The sequence below is a fragment of the Momordica charantia genome (assembly GCF_013281855.1).
Source record: "Momordica charantia cultivar OHB3-1 chromosome 7 unlocalized genomic scaffold, Mcharantia_2.0 BLBB01000007.1, whole genome shotgun sequence".
NCBI classification, from domain to species: domain Eukaryota; kingdom Viridiplantae; phylum Streptophyta; class Magnoliopsida; order Cucurbitales; family Cucurbitaceae; genus Momordica; species Momordica charantia.
Genome location: NW_028275165.1, coordinates 14,540,080 through 14,558,678, shown reverse-complemented (window position 1 = coordinate 14,558,678; position 18,599 = coordinate 14,540,080).

The window sequence follows — 18,599 nt, the reverse complement described above, 5'->3', positions numbered from 1 at the left end:
CATCCGTCTGACAATTGGGGATAATCTCTAACAACCTAAAGAACATGTTCTCGTTCTTTGACTTCCCAATTGTTGTTCCTGAATTGATGGCAGATCCTCCTAATCTGTTCTGGTTGTCTTTATTGCTGGCTCAGTCCTACCTCTTTGGAAACCATCTGCAACTTGCATCCACTGTTTCAATGATCTTCTGGCAATACTCAATTGCGACGTGTAAACTGTAGATCTTTTATGGTCAATTACCACCAACTTGAATCCTTTGGTGAGCTTCCACTGGTTCCCACAAAACTCACTTTGATAATCATCATCGTCCAACTTACCTGTAGAGATAAGGTTCATTCTGATACTAGGTACATACATGACATCTTGCAGTAATAACTCAGTCCCACTATTGGTCTTCAATCGTATATTTCCAATCCCTTTAGTCTTGGAAAGTCTTCCATTCCCTATCCTCACGTGGTCGCGATTGCATCTTCTGAAAGATGTGATAATCTTCTATTTGAAGATATGTGTACTAAAGCTGCGCTGTCTATTACCCACTCCGATGACTGGTTTCCTGTTTCTGTGTTGCTTTCAACACAGATGAGGGCATCGTCTACAACTACATTTGACTCTGCCATGTACCTTTTCAGATCCTCTTTTAATATCCTACAGTTTTTCTTGATGTGGCCTTTTCTGTGGCAATGAAAACATTCATCATCTCTCTTCCAATCCTTCCTACTATGCTTTTGCTGCCTGTCATCAGACGCAACCTTCTCTTTACCTTTTTCAACAGCCAATGCTGAGCCTTGTTTATTCATTAACTTATTGCTTTGCATTATGAATAAAGTCTATTTCTTCTTTGAAGCCAACTTTTGAGATTGCTAAGATTGAAATATAGCGAACGACTCATAGCTTGCTAATGTTAAAACGACAATGAAGTCGTATTCATCCATGAGTTAGCTAAGTACCTTTAAAAAAGAATGTGAGTATATGGAAATTGAATTATTTTTCTCAAAAGAAAATGTCAAAGTCATACATTCATTCATACATCACTGCATATCATATCATTTGTTAAAAAAAACAAAACATATGTCGCAATGTCATCGCGATGCGGAGCGGCCGATGTCATCCCCTGAAGGCTCTCTTTCGAGATAAGGGTTTGGAGTCGCCACCAATCATCTACGAGGTGTGATTAGTCACCTAAAAATATAGACAAGGTATGCGAAAACAGATTGTTAGTTCGGGAGTCGACTGAGCGTAGGGAAGATGTTAGCACCCTACGACACCCGTTCGAAAACGGTACCACATTTTGTCAAAAATTATCCTATTATTCATTTGGTCCAAAAAAAGAAATGTTTTTATTTTATTTTAAATGTCCCATATTATATTAATTCACATTTTGTATTAAGATATGAATTAATAGATATGAGTGGCACGAACGCCATTAGAAAAATTTTGACACCTCGAGAATACTGGAAGGTTCCAATTCTCGTCATTGGAGTTTTTGAAATAATTATTTAGCAAAAAAATATAATAAATAAAAAATAATATTAATTTTAGAGGAACACTGAGGTTTGAACTTGCGACATAAATGTTGATACTCACACTTCTTACCAATATGCCAACACCCAAAGTTATGAGCAACACATTCTTTTAAAAAACAAATCTTTTAAATTTTTTTTATAAACTAAAAAAAAACTCATGTAAATTTTTATTTAAAAAGAAAAAATAATAAAACCTTCTATTTGTTTGGATTTTGAATTTTTTTTTTAAAAAAAACCATAAACTCATTTAAACTTATTTAACAAATCTTTTATTTTCAAAAACAAACTTTACTTAATTTGTAATTTGAGATTCATTTTAACTTAAAATAAAACTTATTTAAAAAATAATAATTTTCTTTATTTTAAAACAAAGTCTTATTTTCTTTTTTAAATACTTTACTTCTAAGATCTAAACCCAAAACAAAATTTTTATTGAGAAATAAACTTTAAAAAGTGAAGCTTTTAAAAAATCTTTTATTTTAAAATTCAACTTTTTACCATTTTGAAATTTAAAACAAGATTTATTTTCAAAAATCTTTTACTCTTGTTCCTTTAAAGAAATTTCTTTAGAAATCCTTTATTAAAGAAATTTTTTTTATTTTATTTAAATCTCAAACAATATTTAAAACTTAAAATAAAACCTTTGTTTTTAAAACATCTTTTATTTACCTACATTTTAAAAACTTTCACTTATTTTAAACAAATAAGATAAATTAAAATGTTTTCATTTCTTTAAAAGGAGGAAAAGAAAAAAAAAAACTTTCCTTTTCTTTCCTAACACACCAAAACAGTAAAAGTAACTGGAGTCATGGATTGCCGGAGGAATCTCCGATCACTTATGCTTAAAAAGATAAACCCTAGACTAATTATACGATAACTCCAATGATCTAATTGTTGAATCAGTTGAGACTTATAATAATTCTTCGAAGAAAAAAATATTAGAACTATGATTCATACTTATCAGACCTCGTGGCCGGACTTCGAAAAAAGAGTTAGAAGTGATAAATTCAAAAAATTTTATTCTTTTTTAAAATGTTTTCATTTCTTTAAAAGGAGGAGGAAAAGAAAAAAAAAACTTTCCTTTTCTTTCCTAACACACCAAAACAGTAAAAGTAACTGGAGGCATGGATTGCCGGAGGAACCGTCATTAACTTCGCCGGAAGTCGTTGGTGTCTGCCATTGTAGATCTGAACTCGCCGGAGTAGGTTGTGTCAGAATGTCACTGTAATGTTGCTGCCACGGACATGAACTGTCACCTGTTGGAATCTACAATGTCGTCGCCGGAATCTGGGCGTCGGTCGGAGGTTGCTGCGCTGGTGGGAGTCAGATCACCTGATGTTGTTGCTATAGGCGCCGTTCGTGGAGGTTGTTGGAAGTGTGATGATAGTAGGTGAGTTTGGGAAAGGACTTTGAGAGTGGGAAAAAGGGAAGAAGATGAATGGTAGAGAGAGAGAAATGAAACATAAAAGAAAATAAAAAGAAAAAGAGGAAGTGGGTGTTTGAAAAAAGAAAGATAGAGGAAGAAGATGAACAGTGGAGAGAGAAAAAAAGGAAAGAAAAAGGAAAATAAAAAAGAAAGTGGGTGTTTGAAGAGAGAGGAGGGTGTCCTAAAATATATGAAAACAAAGAGAAATCTTTCTTCCTCTTCATGCTCTCTATTTTCCTTTATCTCTTGGTGCATGGTATGCTCTATGCACATGCCTCTAAATACCCAAAATTGATAACGGTAATATGGTGTGAGTCAAGTAAAACTAAAGAGAAAAAAATGAAAGGAAAACGTAGGGAATGACACCTATGAAGCGTTTGACCAAGAAAAAATCAAAGAAGAAAAATCTGTTAAATAAAATCAAATTCTCTTTTTTAACAAAATCCTTTTAATAAAATCAAATTTTATTTAAACAAATATTTTTAAAATTCCTATAAAATCTAACCCTCATTTTTAATTTAAAGTTAATTTAAACTTTATCTTAAAACTAATAATAAAGTAAAATGAGGTTATTTTTAACTAAGACCATTAAAATCAAACTTAATTAAATAATAATAATAACAAAATAAAATATAAAATATAAAATAAAATAAGTCAGACTAAATACGGTGTCTACAACTTGCCCCATTTTATGTATGCTTGCAGAACTAAAAGGGTAGACAAAGGCAAAAGACGAAGTATTTGGGAGGCATATATTTTATTAAAACACACCAAAATGAGGATGGACCCAACTGGACACTAGCGGGGATCTCAACATGCAAAGGACCTGTACTTGACACAGGCTTCAACCTCGATCTTGGATTGCGTTCGATTTAACCGAATGATAAGTACGATGGACCTGGCTTGACACAGGCTTCGACCTCAATCTTGGATCGGGTTCGATTTAACCGAATGATAAAATGCAACGGACCTGACTTTAACAACAGGCTTTGACGTCGACTTAGATCGGGTTCGATTTAACCGAATGAGGAAGTGCAACGGACCTGGCTTTAACAACAGGCTTCGACGTCGACTTGGATGGTTTCGATTTAATGGAACGAGGAAATGCAACAGATCTGGCTTTAACAATAGGCTTTGACCTCGACTTGGATTGGGTTCGATTTAACTGGAAGAGAAAATGCAACGGACCTAGCTTTAACACAGGCTTCGACCTCGACTTGGATCAGGTTCGATTTAACCGAATGATAAAATGCAACAGACCTGGCTTTAACAACAGGCTTTGACCTCGACTTGGATCAGGTTTGATTTCACCGAATGAGGAAGTGCAACGAACCTGACTTTAACAACAGGTTTCGACCTCGACTTGGATCGGGTTTGTTGGATCGGTATGGCAACCCTAGAGGGGGTGAATAGGGTTTAATTAACAAAATATAAACTTTTTAATAAATTGGCCCAATTTAAACAAAAATAATATACTTTTTGAGATATGTAATTTTAACAAAGTAAGATAAAATCAATTCTAAGGCAAACAAGAGAAATTTAAAGCAAACAATCAAATTCTAAGATTAATTGCAAAAAATAAATAAGAGAGAGGGTTAGAGAAATTTGACACCGGGAATTTTTATAGTAGTTCGGCACAACTGTCCTACTCCACTTCCCAAGCACCTCTTAGGTTGTAAATTGAAATTCTGACTCTTTCCACGGTAGGAGTCAAACCGGTACACTGCTTTTCACAAGAGCAAAAACGATCCTCTCCACGGTGTGTGTGTGTGTGTGTGTGTGTGTGTGTGTGTGTGTGTGTGTGTGTGTGTGTGTGTGTGTGCAACGGACCTGGCTTTAACACAGGCTTCGACCTCGACTTGGATCGGGTTCGATTTAACCGAATGAGAAAATGCAACGGTCCTGGCTTTAAGAACAGGCTTCGACCTCAACTTGGATCGGTTTCGATTTAACCGAATGAGGAAATGCAACGGACCTGGCTTTAACAACAGGCTTCAACCTTGACTTGGATCGGGTTCGATTTAACCGAATGATATAATGCAACGGACCTGGTTTTAACAACAAGCTTCGACCTTGACTTGGATGGGGTTTGATTTAACCAAATGATATGCAATGGACCTGGCTTTAACACAGACTTCGACCTCGACTTGGATCAGGTTCGATTTAACCAAAGATAAATGTTGATTATAAAATGACCAAGCTTGCGAGCTCGGCTCTGACAGAATGATGAACTTGAGGTTGAACTGAAACGTGCTGAGCAGGACACCTGCAAGATAGCACTCTGACGCCCAAGTTTGAATGAATCCGAATTGTATCTGAGAGAAAATACAGTGTTCGCGTACCTAAGATAGAAGCAAATGGTTCTATATATAGGCAAGGTCTCCGACATGACCTGAAAAGACCTCAACGGCTCTTTAAGGTAAGCTGAAAGTGATTTGGTTTACTTGAAAACTCTTTACCTAAGTGTAAAAGATTCTTTTAAATTTGCTAAGTGCATGAGATATGCACTTGACGCATGACGATAAGACTAAGAAAAACTACATGTTCATGCTAACTGGAACTTCCAATATTAGTATGCAGTACTTATCATAGCGGGAGTCTGACATTCGAGCGAAAGATCAGACCAATTCTATTTATCTTTGCAACAGACACTACACTACGTAGGTACCTGTGTAGGTGAGACGTCGATCGGTCATTAAACGGCTGCAACAGCGTGAACAGTTAACAACTGGAATGCCCAGCGATCACAAAGGATGGGATAAGAATAAAGGTAGTGGAAAGTTGTACTCATATTAAATTGCGTCCCCTTATAAACGAAAGAGCTCTTGCCATAAATAGCTAATGAAGATCGGGTACCCTGTCCCTAACAATTGAGTGTGGCCTATCAACTAGCTCTAACTCTAAAGGCCGAGGAAAAACTAAAGAGATCCGTAGGAGGCTCCATGGGAAGCTGATACGCGACCTCTAATGCAACTATCTTATGATGGATTGGTGCATCTACAAATGTGTATTGCCCCAATGTCATGAATGACAAATGATGCTCCATTTTATTTTGTATTTATTTTTATCACTTGAAAAATGTGTGACAGCATATGATCTGTTTTTTGTTTAGCTTAACCAATAAATTTGATCTTCAATGCATGATGCAATAATGTATATGCTTACTGAAAGCTATAATGCAACATGTATGCATGATACTAATTTTTGTTTTGACAATGGAATGTGATTATGAATGCACAATGCATGATACTTAAAATTTCATAATCTAACCATGATATGAAAACTTTTTTTTTTTTTTAAGAATATGTATGTAAGTGATGTGAATACATAATTTGTGAAAATATGGTTGAGAGAACAAGAAGTTTTTCCATATTTTGCAAAGATATTACTTTTTTTGCTTACTCTCATCCTTCTTATTAGCAATTATTTAGCAAAGAATCAAATAAGAAAAGGTAATGCCGACATTGGAAGAAACACATCAATTGTTCTTTTTTTCCTTTTGCTTTTTTTTAATGAATGTCTTCACTCGATAGGAGATATACAAGGCAACTTCTCAACTATATCAGGTTTGGCAGAGAATTCTTTTGTAGAGGTAACTCATGTTCCAGTTTAGAGAACTATCAAAAGTAATTCATAGCATTTTACATCTTGCTTGATTAAACTGCTTCATAAACTCAACCTTGTAATTGACAAGAATGTTGGATACAAGAAAATAGATTTGGCTTTATGAACAAACGAGGATGGAAATCATGATTTTCCATCAAGCTTAATGATGAGAAAAATCAGCGAGCTTCCTTTTTAAACAATAGAAAACCAAGAGTTCATGGATATTTTGTCAAATCTCTTGAACAAAAAGAGACTGGAATATATTTTTAAAAGCTTTGTAAGAGATTAGAGTAGGATCAAATGAATAGAAGAGTAGAAATGACCCAATTTAGACAAATAACTTTGAAAATTGGTTGCGTAACTCCCCAAAAGTTTATCTCATGTACCTCACTTTTTCTTTCAGGTTAGTTGAAGAAATTTGATGAAATCATCTTTCTAACCACATGTTATTATTCACGGAAATGTTGTTGTGGTCCACTTTGAAGGTAAAGACCTTTTTAGCCTTAGCTCTGAAGTGTCGTTCTTCACGGGAATATTGTTGCAGTCTACTTATTGAATGTAAATGACCGCTCCTTTTAGCTTTCAATTTCAAAATGAAGTTCTTTATGGAATGTTGTATAACAACCCACTTTGTGTAGTGAAGAACCCTCGAAATTGAAAGATTTCCTGCGAGAGAAACGGGACCTTCTCAGTTTGAAGACGACCTTTGTTTTAAAGTTTTGTATAATGCAGTTACAATTTTGCCCCGATGTAGCACTACTTGACTTTGCCCCAGTTTGGAGATTTGTAAAAAGGACCTTGAAGCCTTTGAAACTGATGTCGTTGATCTACATTGATTGCCCCGTTATTAAACTGAAGGATTGTCATGACCTTTTTATCTTTCTTTTTCTTTTTTTCTTTTTATAAACAAAATAGGGTGCAATCACATATAAAAGAAAATTTTGATCCTGCATAGTCGCCTTTTGCAACTCTGACTGCTGTTCCAAATAATTTCTTTGTCGTTGCTCCAATAACATGATGAAACTACTCTCAAACAAAGCTCATTAAAGAAGATTGAGATCTTGAGACTATTTGTCAGGTCGCTAACTTCCCAATTCTCAAAATCATTATCCTTGATCTTAGAATCACTTTTTACTAAGAAGAAAAAGAACAGACAAAGGATTAAGCTTGAAGAACAAGACGGAAGAGAGTAAGGAAGAAAAATTTAGATATGAATAAAAGGCAGTCAAAATAGGGAGATGCTTGTGCGACTACAAGTACTAATTCATGAAACAGTAAATCATAAGAGCCCAACATTATTTCATTACATTCAAAGATCACAGGGTAACACTAGGTTGATAATTTTGGACGTTTACCACACAATTAGATCTGGCAGGCTTAGCAAAAAGCTTTTATGGTAAGTATGGATATTCATCACAAAAATTGTCTGTGAAGGACTGAGCAAAGGATTTTTTTTCTCTTGCAGTACATGGTAAACTCTCAACATTGGCCATATTTACCATATATCGGTAGGCTAGGCTCAAGGTAGATTAGACTAAAAGCGGGCTAGGCTCGAGGTTTTATAGGGAATCTTGCCCCAGAATGAAAATTTAATGGTTTACTGGTTCGCATATGAGAAGAAATAAGGAGGCCAACATAAAGCTACGTTGAGTTACAGACTTAGCCCGACAAAAAAGCTTGGAGGAAAAATCCTGTAAAAGAGGGAAGCAAAGTGGTTGAGAGTTGATAATCTTTCTATTTTATTTAGAACATCGAAGGCATTCATTTCTTTTTCACAATTTTTTAGGTTGTTTCCTTTTTTCACCTTTTCATTTTCATTTTTTTCATAACTTTCTTCACTTTTTTTTTTTGTTTTCTCCAAGTGACTTATTATAATAAGTTTATGATTTTTGCCAAAATCTCAACTAACAAGAATGATAAGAGTAGATCACATTAAATTATTAAAAAAAACTCGATGTAATTTCCTTTTTTATCGAGACCCTTTTCAAAGAAAACATTTTTTTGTTGTTTTTTTTTTCAACCAATGATATGATATGAGTGATACATGAATGAATGTATGACTTTGATTTTTTTTTTCTTCTTTAGGAAAAGTAGCTCAATTTCTACATACTCGCATTATTTTTACAAGTACTTAGCTAAATCATGGGTGACTAAAGCTTCATTGCCATTTTAACATTATTCAGCTATGAGTCGTTCACTATCTTTTAATCTTAACAATCTCAAAGATGAATTCAAATAAGAAATGAACTTTATTGATAATGGAAAAATATTAGATCCACATTGATTTCCATAGTCTTGTACACTCATGATTCTAGAGCTTTATGTGTGGGTCATCATCCTTTGAAAACTTAAGTCATCTTGCCTTTATTAGAACTTGCACTTTATGCTTTAGTGAAGTACAATTCTCAGTTGAATGACCTACAACTTCTGCATGGTAATCACAGTGGACTTACAGGTTGTACTACTTTGGATAAGGTGGTTGCAATGGTTCTACGGGTACCAGAGCTAATAAATGACTGAAACAATTGGGATAACAACTCGGTATAGGATATTGAGATCGGATGAAAGCTCTCTTGCTTTAGTTGCCTCCGATTATTATGATTGTCAGGTAATGCTGGCAAACTTGGATGTGGGCCATTCTGCAGAGCCAATGAGTTTATGAGTACTGTAGACGAATTGTATACCATAGATCCTTCTTGGTGCCTCCATTTGCGCTTCGAGATTATTGCCTGGACTTTATTTTTCCTTTTAATAGAGCTTTTACTCTGTGGCTCTTTATCAATTAAAGGCAGTGGCAGTTGTTCGTTTGCCTCTCTCTATCTCCGTGCACTTTCTTTTCCTGCAGTTTCTTTTTCTATTCCCTACTCAGCATGGGTCATACCTATTTCATGCTTGTATTGATTTAGAAAAGAAACTTCCCCAGTTTCTTCAGCATTTCCATTGGTAACATTTCCTTTACCTTTTAAATTCTCTGAGTATTTGGACTTTGATGTTTGTTCATCTTGGAATGTGAATTCAACCTCACAATTGGTAGGAGCTTGTTGGCATTAATTGGAAAGCTGAGCTTCATGTGATGAATTATGCTGGGGGAAGCCCTCTGTTGATTGATAAATAGGTGGGTCTATCTTTGGTGAGGAACTATTATGAGGTTCAACTAAATTATTAGGTTGAGAAATGTCCCCAACTGTAACAATACTCTTTCAGACATTAAAAATTTCTGTGACTTGCCCCTGAATCTTGTCGATGTCTTGTCTCATCTTCCTTAGCTCTACATTATGCACTTCCATGACCTATTCCTCAATCTCGTCTCTTATTTTCTTTAACTTAGCATTCAATTCTTCCATGACCCATTCGTGGATTTCATCTCTAATTTTCTTTAGCTCAGCATCAAGTTCTCCCATGTTATGCTACGTTATGTACCTTGTATATAAAGAATAGTAAATATGTGGTTCTTGAGCTATTTTTCTAAGAGTTCGTGTTAATTATGACATAATGGAGAATGCATATATTTTGATTTTTTGAGATAGAAATTGATATGCATGAGATAATGTTATGCAGATTTTGGATCACAAATTAAGGCAAATTTTAAATGATTATGAACATGTGAAATGATGCATGCATAAGATGATTTTTTTTTTTTAATTTATGCTATGGACATTCAGAATGATGCATGGGAAATATAGTTTTTTTTTTTAATTTATGTTGTGGACATGTAAAATGATGTATGCAAAAAGATAGATATTTTTTTTTAATTTATGCCATCGACACATGGAAAATGATGTATGGGAAAGGTGTAACAAATATGCTACACATTACCCCAAGTGATATGATATACACTTGATACAATCATGAATACACTCCAAGCGCATGTAAATGAAATGTTAGACTCTAGACTCAACCTAAAAGGGAGAAACGTGAATATGTACATAAACTCTAGGGTTATGAAGCCGAACTCCTAAGTTTTTGATAGAAGTGAATAAATTTGAAAGTCTTTGGCATGCCTACATAGTGACATTTATAATCCCTTTGAAAGACAACACTTCTAAATTCACTTAGAAGTAAAATGTGATGTACTAGTGCATGTTGAAAGCAACTAAGTAATGAAACAAATGGGAGTGAATAAAAAGTAAATGATTTTTTATTTTCCTTTTTTATTAAAAAAAATGGTTAATTTTAAAACCTTATGATTAAATCTTCAAATCAACCCTAATTTTTATTTAAAAAACAATATGTCATGAACGACATAACAACCCACATAAAATGCAATATGAATATGTCATGAAGTTTTTTACTAATGCATACTAAACGATAATGGCCCCCAAATTTTTCATATGCTTTGGCAGTATAGTCGACTTGAGTGAAGAATTTCATGCACCTGCACGGGAACCGAAATTCCATGAAGGTCACACTACTCAGTCTCCGATCTAATCCTAAAAGGTAAAGCCCGGGTAGGAGGCTTGTGAATGTGTGTGAGATGCATGATGATGCAAAATAAAATAATAATGAAAAAAAACTAACTAAAAAATGAACCCAAAAAAATATTACAATAGGATAATAAATGACAAAATAAATGACTTGACTCTCAAATGTCCCCAACGAAGTCGCCAAGCTGTCGTAACGTCATCGCGACGTAGAGCGGCCGACATCATCCCCTGAAGGGTCTCTTTCGAGATAAGGGTTTGGAATCGCCACCAATCATCTACTAGGTGTGATTAGTCACCTAAAAATAAAGACAAGGTCTGCGAAAACAGATTGTTAGTTCGGGAGTCGACTGAACGTAGGGAAGGTGTTAGCATCCTAGACACCCGTTCGAAAATGGTACCACATTTTGTCAAAAATTATCCTATTGTTTTATTTGGTAAAAAAAAAGAAATGTTTTTATTTTATTTTAAATGTCTCAGATTATATTAATTCACATTTTGTACTAAGATATGAATTAATAGATATGAGTGGCACGAAGGCCATTAGAAAAATTTTAACACCTCGAGAATACTGGAATGTTCCAATTCTCGTCATTGGAGTTTTTGAAATAATTATTTAGCAAAAAAAAATTATAAATAAAAAATAATATTAATTTTAAAGGAACGTTGAGTTTTGAACTTGAGACATAAATGTTGGTACTCACACTTCTTACCACTATGCCAACAACCAAAGTTGTAAACAACACATTCTCTTAAGAAACAAATCTTTTAAATTATTTTTAAAAACTAAAAAAAAACTCATGTAAATTTTTATTTAAAAAGAAAAAATAATAAACTCGAGTAATGTTGCTGCCACGAACATGAACTGTCACCGGTCGGAATCTGCAATGTCGTAGTCGGAGTCTGGTCATCAGTCGGAGGTTGTTGCGTTGGTGGGAGTCAGATCGCTGGAGGTTGTTGGAAGTGTGAGGATAGTGGGTGAGTTTGGGAGAGGACTTTGAGAGTGGGAAAGAGGGAAGAAGAAAAGAGGAGGAAGAAGATGAATGGTAGAGAGAGAAAAAAGAAACATAAAAGAAAATAAAAAGAAAAAGAGAAAGTGGGTGTTTGAAAGGAGAAAGATGGAGGAAGAAGAGATGGGGAAGAAGATGAATAGTGGAGAGAGAAAGAAAGGAAAGAAAAAGGAAAGTAAAAAAGAAAGTGGGTGCTTGAAGAGAGAGGAGGGTGTCCTAAAATATATGAAAACAAAGAGAAATCTTTCTTCCTCCTCATGCTTCTATCTTCCTTTATCTCTTGGTGTCATGGTCTGTTCTGTGCACATCCCTCTTAAATACCAAAAATTGATAACGGTAATATGACATGAGTCAAGTAAAACCAAAGAGAAAAAAAAGTAAAGGAAAACGTAGGGAATGATATCTATGAAGCATTTGGCCAAGAAAAAATCAAAGAAGAAAAATCTGTTAAATAAAATCTTTCTCTTCTTTAACAAAATCCTTTTAATAAATCAAATTTTATTTAAACAAACATTTTTAAAATTCCTATAAAATCTAACCCTCTTTTTTAATTTAAGTTAATTTAAACTTTATCTTAAAACTAATAATAAAATAAAATGATGTTATTTTTAACCAAAACCATTAAAATCAAGCTTAATTAAATAATAATAATAACAAAAAAAATATAAAATATAAAATAAAATAAGCCGGACCAAATACGGTGTCTACAACATATGCTCTTGATAAAAAGAAAATTACATTTTTTGGAATTTCTCAATAATAATTTTAATAAGGTCTACCTTTATCACTCTTGTTAGTTAAGACCTTAGCAATAATCATAAAGCATCTACAATAAGTTACTTAGAAAAAAAAGTGGAAAAAATGAAAAAGTTGCCAAAAAAATGAAATTGTGAAAAAATGAAAAATGTGAAAAAAGGAAAACAATGTAAAAAAAAAAAAGTGAAAAAGAGTTGTGCAAAAAGAAATGAAAAATGAAAAAAATGAAAATTTTGAATGCCTTCAAGGTCCTCAATGAGATATAATCTTTCTCAAAACTCAACCATTTTACCTCCTTCTTTAAAAGATATTTCTCCAAGCTTTGTTGTCGGGCTAAATCCCTAACTTAAAGTAGCTTTATGTTGGTCTCCCTATTTATTCTCATGTGCAAATGAGTAAACCATTAAATTTTCATATTGAGGGAATGATGACTTTTTTAGGTGAGCAATCAAAATTACTCACTCCCTATAAAACCTTGAGCTTAGCCTGCTTTAAACCTCTACCTTGAGCCTAGCCTACCGATATATGGTAAATATGGTCAACATTGAGAGTTGACCATTTATTGCAAAAATCTTTTGCTCAGTTCATCACATACAAATTTTATGATGAATATCAATATTGGCCTACTTACCACAAAAGCCTTTTACCAAGCCTGTCACATCTAATTGTGTGGTAAACGTCCAAATTATCCACCTAGTGTTACCCTGAGAACGTTTAAGGTAATAAAATAACATTGGGCTCTTCTGACTTACTACTTCATGAATTAGTACTTATAGTTGCACCAACATCTCCCTATTTTAACCGCCTTTTATTCATATCTAAAATTTTCTTCCCAACTCTCTTTCGTCTTGTTCTTCAAGCTTAATCATTCGTCTGTTCTTTTTTTTTTTTTTGAGTAAAAAGTGATTCCAAGACCAATGATAATGATTTTGCGAATTGGGAAGTCAGTGACCTGACAAATATTCTCAAGATCTCAGTCTCTTTTGATGAGTTTCGTTTGAGAACAGTTTTTACTAGAGTAGCAGCAAAGACATAATTTGGAGCAGCGGTTAGAGTTGCAAAAGGCGACTACTCATGATCAACTTTTTTATATGTGATTGCACCATATTTTATTTGTAAAAAGGTTGTGTCTAGCCACACAAAAAAAAAAAAGGAAAAAGAAAGATAACATAAGGAAAAAAAAGGTTTGTCTAAGGCTGTGATTAGTGCTTTAGTTTAATGATTGGGGCAATTAACATAGATCAATGTGCCAAAGGCTTCAAGATCCTTTTTACAAATTCTCAAACTGGGGCAAAGTCGAGCAATGCTACATTGGGGGCAAAATTGTAACTGCATTATACAAAACTTTGAAACAAATGTCGTCTTCAGACTAAGAAGATCTCATTTCTCTCTCAAGAAATCTTTCAATTTCGAGGGTCCTTCACTGCATAAAGTGGGCTGTTAGACGACATTCTATAAAGAACTTCATTTTGAAATTGAAGGCTAAAAGGAGCGGTCATTTACATTCAAGAAGTGAATTCCCATGAAGAACTACACTTCAGAGTAAAGGCTAAAAAGTCAGTCTTTTAAATTCAAAAGTAGACCACAACAACATTTCGGTGAAGAATAACATGTGGCTAGAAAAATGATTTTATCAAATGTCTCTATGTAAGCTCAAAGAAGGAGTGAGGTACATGAGATGAATTCTTCAGAGAGTTACGCAACTAATTCTCAAGGTTATTTATCCAAAGAAATTTGATCATTTCTACTCTTCTACTTATTTGATCATAATCTCTTACCGAAGCTTCAAAAAAAAAAATTCTAATCTCTTATTGTTAAAGAGATTTGACAAAAATATCCCTAAACCCTTATTTTCCTTTTCTTTAAAAAGGAAGTTCGCCGACTTTTATCATGATTAACTTTTATTGCAAACTCACGATTTCCATCCTCCATTGCTCCTAATGTCCAATTCATTTTCTTGTATCCGACCTTCTTGTCGGTTATAAAGTCGAGGTTATGAAGCAGTTTAATCAATCAAGACATATAATGCTATGAGTTACCTTTGATTGTTCTCTAAACTGGCGCATGAGTTACCTCTACTAAAGAAACCCACCAAACTTGATATGGTTGAGAAATTACCTTGATGTGTATATCTCTTATGAAGTGAAGGCATTCATTAAAAAATAAAAAATAAAAAATAAAAGCAAAAGAAAAGAAATAAAAAAAGTTGACAAGTTTCCTCCAAAGTCGACATTATTGTTTTTCTTTGCTAAATAATTGCTAATAAGAGAGATGAGAGTAGACAAAAGATAATATTTTTGCAAAATATGGAAAAATTTCTTGTTCTTTCAACCATATTTTCACAAATCATGCATTTACATCACTTGCATACATATTCTTCAAAAAAATAAATATTTTTCATATAATAGTTAGATTATGAAAATTTAAATATCATGTATGCAAGTGAGCATTCATAGTCACATTCTATTATTTGAGTCAAAACAAAAATTAGTGTCATGCATACATGTTGCATTCTAGCTTTCAGTAAGCATATACATTATTGCATCATGCATTGAAGATCAAATTCATTGGTTAAGCTAAATATAAAACAGATCATATGTTGTCACACATTATCAAGTGATAAAAATAAATGCAAAATAAAATAGAGCATCATTCATGAAATTAGGGCAACACACATTTGTAGATGCACTCGTCCATCATAAGGTAGTTGTGTTAGAGGTCGTGCAGCAGCTTCCCATAGAGCCTCATGCAAATCTCTTTAGCTTTTCCTCGGTCTTTAGAGTTAGAGCTAGTTGATAGAACACACTAAATTGTTAGAGACAGGGTACCTGATCTTCATTAGCTATTTTTGGCAGAAGCTCTTTAGTTTACAAGGTGATGTAATTTAATATGAGTACAACTTTCGACCACCTTCATTCCTATCATATCCTCTATTATCTCTAGGCATTCTAGTCGTTAACTCCTCATGCCGCTACGGCTATTTCTAGGACCAACCGACACCTCACTTGCACAGGTACGTACGTAGTGTAGTGTCAGTTGCCAGGATGAATTGGTTTGGTCTGACCTTTCGCTCGGATATCAGACTCCCGCTACGATAAGTAATGCATACTGCCATTAGAAGTTTCCATTTGCAAGGACACGTGGTTTGCATTAATCTTATCGTCATGCGTCAAGTGCGCCTCTCACGCATTTAGGCAAGTTTAAGAGGATTTCTAAACCCTGAACACAGGTCAAGAACTTCCGAGTAAATCAAATAACTTCATCTTTTTCGGGAGTTGCATTATCTGTTGGATTTACACATGACACGTCCTTATTGGAAAGGAAAAGCATGATTAGCTTTAAGTCTGTGAAGCCAAGTTTTATCACCTCGGTATTTCGACCATCTACCGAGCCGATGCCCGTTATGGTCGAGCCGACCAAGATCTCCTTTGGTCCCGTTCCCAGTTTAAACCAACCTAGATGTGCCTTGCTCAGCCATATATTCTGACAAACTCCACAATAGAACGCCGTGATTCACGCTTACCTTAAAGAGTCATTAGGGCCTTATCGAGAATCCTGTCAGAGACCTTGCCTATATATAGAAACCATTTGCCTCCATTCCAGATACGCGAACACTGTCTTTTCTCTCGAGTACAACTCGGGCGTCAGAGTGTTTTCTCTTGCAAGTCTCTTGCTCAGCACATTTCGACACATCCTTAAGGTTGTCCTTCCATCCGAGCCGAGCTTGCAAGCTTGGTATTTTTTGTGATCAAACATTTTATCAATCGGTTAAATCGAACCCGATCCAAGTCAAGGTCGAAACCTGTGTTAAAGCCAGATCCGTTGCATTTTATTCTTTCGTTAAATCGAACCCGATCTTAGTCGATGTCGAAGCCTGTGTTAAAGCCAGATCCGTTGCATTTTATTCTTTCGTTAAATCGAACCCGATCTAAGTCGATGTCAAGCCTGTGTTAAAGCCAGGTCCATTGCATTTTATCATTCGATTAAATCAAACCCGATCCAAGTCGAGGTTGAAGCCTATGTTAAAGCCAAGTCCATTGTATTTTATCATTCGGTTAAATCGAACCCGATCCAAGTCGAGGTCGAAGCTTGTGTTAAAGCTAGGTCCGTTAAATTTTATCATTCGGTTAAATCGAACCCGATCCAATTCGAGGTTGAAGCCTGTGTTAAAGCCAGATCCATTGCATTTTATCATTCGGTTAAATCGAAGCCGATCCAAGTTGAGGTCGAAGCCTGTTGTTAAAGTAAGGTCCGTTGCATTTTCTCTTTCAGTTAAATCGAACCCGATCTAAGTTGAGGTCGAAGCCTACTGTTAAATCCATGTCCGTTGCATTTTCTCTTTCAGTTAAATCGAACCCCATCCAAATCGAGGTCGAAGTCTGTGTTAAAGTCAAGCCGTTGCATTTTATCATCTAGTTAAATCGAACCCGATCCAAGTCGAGGTCAAAGTCTGTGTGAAAGCCAGGTCCGTTCCATTTTATCATCCGGTTAAATCCAACCCAATCCAAGTCAAGGTTGAAGCCTATGTTAAAGCAGCCTATGTTAAAGCCAGGTTCGTTGCATTTTATCATTTGGTTAAATCAAACCCGATCCAAGTCGAGGTCGAAGCCTGTGTTAAAGTCAGGTCCGTTGTATTTTATCATTCGGTTAAATCGAACCTGATCCAAGTCAAGGTCGAAGCCTGTGTTAAGTCAAGTCCGTTGCATTTTACCATCCAGTTAAATCGAACTTGATCCAAGTCGAGGTCGAAACCTATGTTAAGCCAGGTCCGTTGCATTTTACCATCCGGTTAAATTGAACTCGATCCAAGTCGATGTCCAAGCTTGTGTTAAAGCTAGGTCCATTGCATTTTACCATCTTGTTAAATCGAACCCGATCCAAGTCGAGGTCGAAGTCTGTGTTAAAACCAGGTCTGTTGCATTTTATCATTCAGTTAAATCGAACCCGATCAAAGTCGAGGTCGAAGCCTGTGTTAAAGCCAGGTCTAATGCATTTTATCATCTGGTTAAATTGAACCCGATCCAAGTCGAGGTCGAAGCTTGTGTTAAAGTCAGGTCCATTGCATCTTATCATGTTGGTTAAATAGAACCGATCCACGGTCGAGGTTAAAGCCTGTGTCAAGTACAAGTCTTTGTTAAGGTGCCGCTTAGTGTCAAGTTGGGTCCGTATGTTGCCTTCTGAGAATAAAATTTTAGCCTCCTAAATACTTTGTCTTTTTTCCCTTTGTCTACCCTTTCAGTTCTTCAACAATACACAAAGGAGGCAAGCTGTAGACATCGTAATTGGTCCGACTCATTTTTTAAAAAAAAATTGTTAGATTTATTTAAAGATTTTTATTAATAAGATTAAAAATTAAAAAATGATTTCGTTTAGATTTTGTTTAAATGAAATTTGATTTTTTAAAAGGATTTCGTTTTTTAAATAAAAAAAATCTTGTTTTTTTCCAGTCTTCTCCCTCGTCAAACCTCCAGCACGGGCATTTCCTACGTCTTCTTCATTATTTTTTTTCTCTCCTCTTTTTTTGACTCTCTCTTTGTTACCGTTGGTATTTTACGTATATAGAGGAGGAAGGAGCACACAGATTGGGGGGAGGAAACCAATACAGAGTCAAGAGTATTTGGGTTTTGATTTGTTTCTCAAGACATAACTATCTCTCTCTCTTCCAAGCCTCATTTTCTTTTTCTTTTTCTTTTTTTTTTTCCTTCTCATCCTCTTTCCCTTTCATTTTCTCTCTCTAACTACCTTTTTCTTGTTTAAAATAAAAAGTATACCTTTTAAAAAAGTTTTTTTTTCCGATTTTGATAAATCTTATTCCAAAAAATAAACAAAACTTTTTTTTTGTTAAAGAAGGAAAAGA